The sequence below is a fragment of the Poecilia latipinna genome, unplaced genomic scaffold, assembly GCF_001443285.1.
Source record: "Poecilia latipinna isolate Pla-1442-1.1 unplaced genomic scaffold, P_latipinna-1.0 Scaffold173, whole genome shotgun sequence".
In the NCBI taxonomy this organism is placed as follows: Eukaryota; Metazoa; Chordata; class Actinopteri; order Cyprinodontiformes; family Poeciliidae; genus Poecilia; species Poecilia latipinna.
In genome coordinates, this window is record NW_015112789.1 from 352,903 (window position 1) to 356,094 (window position 3,192).

The 3,192-nt window shown below is 33.2% G+C and overlaps 1 long non-coding RNA gene across 1 annotated transcript in view; it reads right to left on the reverse strand.

Moving 5' to 3' along the window:
* Positions 1 to 2,042, reverse strand: part of LOC106946038 (uncharacterized) — a 6,741-nt gene extending 4,699 nt beyond the window's left edge. Inside the window, exon 1 of the long non-coding RNA XR_001424681.1 lies at positions 150 to 2,042. This is a non-coding gene — a long non-coding RNA (uncharacterized LOC106946038). The remainder of the gene's footprint in view (positions 1 to 149) is intronic.
* Between the last annotated feature and the right edge of the window lie 1,150 nt (positions 2,043 to 3,192).

The following is a 3,192-nucleotide window of genomic DNA, read 5'->3' on the forward strand; positions in this document are numbered from 1 at the left end:
TTTACTTCATTTTTTGATTTATTTTACTCATTTTTTATTTATTTAACCCATTTATTTATTTAACAAATTTTTTATTTATTTTACTCATTTTTTATTTATTTAACCCATTTATTTATTTATTTAATTTTGGCGCAAATGGCTCTCCATACCGGTACAGGCACAGAACATAATTGTCTGCGTGCGACCCAAACTTTTGCCTGATAGAAAAACCTCACGACAAAAATAAACTACATTGGATATGTTAAAACTAAGATCCCTGTCTTGTAGTGCTAATTTCCTCAAGTCACGTTCGCAGGAATACATTTTCTTTTTAAGGCCATTTAACTCACATTTGTGAATCCTTCACCCAATAAATGAGGTCTGATTCCCAAAGATCAACTAACAACCTAAAACACATAATAAATGAAGAGCAGAAGAATCATATATCAGGGTCACAATTTGCTGTTGTGGCCATCCTAAAATTGGATAGAAAATTAAGAGAAAAAGCCAAATTTCAAATAAAACCCCTTTTAAGATATTTTAAAATTTCCCAGTTTTTTTTTAAACCTTAAAATTAAATACATCTCCATGGAAACAAAGAATAAAGAAAAACACTTAATATTGTAAAAACACTTAATATAGACGTGTAATCAAATGCAAGAATATACCAGAAACAAAGACCTGGAAAAAAGACAGAACTTGTATTGGATGTTAATTTTAAAGAGTTGTTTTTTATTAGTTTCGTTTAAATAAAGATGAGTAATTATACTCTTATAAATGGAATTACTTAAATTATCAATACATTTTATGTTTTTGTGAGTGAAAGTATAAAGGCTTGCAGTGCCTAAAAAATATTAACTTCTGTAGTTTTTACAAAATTATCAGAATTTGACTTTACATTACTGTTAAATGTTTAATGTTGAAGTGAAATTTGATTTCTACAAAATAACTAAAAACACTGCATTCAGGGGATCTCCATCCCACTCAGAGGCTGGCACCAATTGGCTAGACCTCTGTTAAATTAGGTCACTTTAAAGGAATCCCATGTTATTTTGCAGAAATCGCTTTTTTCTTTGGCATTAAACAAAATCTTTAGAAAAGTCGAAATTTGTAGCTTATGATTGATTTGTAAAGAACATGAAAATAGTAAAAATAAAAATAAAAATCTACATTTAAGAGTTGAATATTTGTGAAAATCTGAGAAATATAATTATCTGAATGAATAAAAAAAAAAATCCTAGAAAAAGTAATAGTGACGTACAAAAGTTTGCAGGAACAGTTGGAACTTATTGTGTTCAGCACAGGAGCAAACACACAGGTGAATGTTTAACAAATTTATTTACACACTTCACAGAACGCCCTGGTGACCAGTCAGTCGGTCGGTCAGGGAATACAACCGTCGCCTCTCTGAATGTTGAACAAAAGCAAAACAAATGTACATCCATAAATAAAACAGCAATAATAACAATGCAACTTAAACACCAAATGTCCCAAAACCTACAGGGAGCAAACTTAAGGCATTTGTTAATAAGGTAAATGTATGCTTATCAAAATAAAAAAGGAGGGGGGGAGATTATAAAACTAGGAATTAGGAAAATAAATACTGATCTCATGCAAGTAGGATGTGAAAAACAGAGTTCTAAACAGAGTTACTACACTAACTCACAGAGCTGCACACAAGTAAAATATTTCATCTTTTATATTCCAGAGAATTTGCTTGAAATTTAAAAACAGAATTTTAAATCCATTTTGTGACATTTTCTCCGTTCATGGCTCAATCTGAGGCTCAGTAGAAACAGTGCATTTAAACAAACAAACAAAAAAAACAAAACCATCAGGCGACGACTGAATTCAATAAAAAGACAAATGGCTTATATGGTAGATTAAACATTTTAGTCCAACAGTCATAATGAAAGCCACTAAAAAGGCAGGATTATGGCTTATTGCACTTTATTGTGTTGAGCTTCCTAAAGTGTTCTTGTTGAAGGTGCACTGCAAAAACACAAAATCTAATCAAATATTTTTGGTCTAGTTTCCAATGCAAATATCTTTGTACACTTGAAATAAGACAAAATTAACACGCAAGCAGCTTTTCAGCAAGATATAGCAACTTGTTTTAAGAAAATAATTCCTTAATATTGATGAAAAAAGTACCAGTTCTAGTGGCAGATAATTTAACTACACAATGGTCACTGTGCCGTTACTTAGCAACACCAGCCAAGCCCAGCCCATCACCTAGCAACCCCAGCCAAGCCCAGCCCGTCACCTAGCAACCCCAGCCAAACCCAGCCCGTCACCTAGCAACCCCAGCCAAGCCCAGCCTGTCACCTAGCAACCCAGTTCTAGTTCCACTGGCAGGTTATTTTCACTTTTAGCAAAACACTTTTCCTGTGTTGTAAGTGAAATAATCTGCCAATTGAACTAGTATTTTTTCCACCAATATTAAGGAACTATTGAGTTAAAGCAAGTTCCTATAACTTGCTGAAAAGTAATTTATTAATTAGCTTTGTCTTATTTCAGGTGTACTAAGATATTTGAACTAAAAACTAGGCCAAAAATACTTGGTAAGACTTTGTGTTTTTGAAGTGTGATTACTTCCAGGAGGAAAAACTTGGATTTGAGTAATACAACCACTTTAACCAACCATGCTTTAGAAAGCTGCTGGAATCTTATAAGATAATAAACATTTTTTAGTCTTCAAGGTATTTAAGTATCCCTCAGATCGAGATGTAATTGAGTCTTCACTGTGGCACGAATAACATTCACTACTCGTACTAAACAATGCTTCAGCCATCGGTGCTTATACAGTACAATACAGACTCTCATAATTGGAACTAATTAGACATAATCTCTCCAATTCATGAAATTTCAAGTAACACATGTACATACATATATAAAAAAAGTTTGTTTCCCCTTATTTATCTTTCCTTATACACAAAAAAAAAAATGCTGGCAAATATTTCCTGCCAGGGAAGATGGGGGTGTTTCCAAACTATTTAGACACCATTATAGCAGGCATCGCACGTCGTTTTCCATTGGAACCTGCCAATGAAGCTCTGCAGCCTGCACAGAATGACTCGGAGGATGCATGGGATGACAACACACAACATAGTTGCCACACCTAATTACACATTTTCCGTCATACACACTCGCTATGCTATTTGCAAAGCATGCAAAAAAAGGCAAGAATATTTCAAATTATTTAGCATTTCT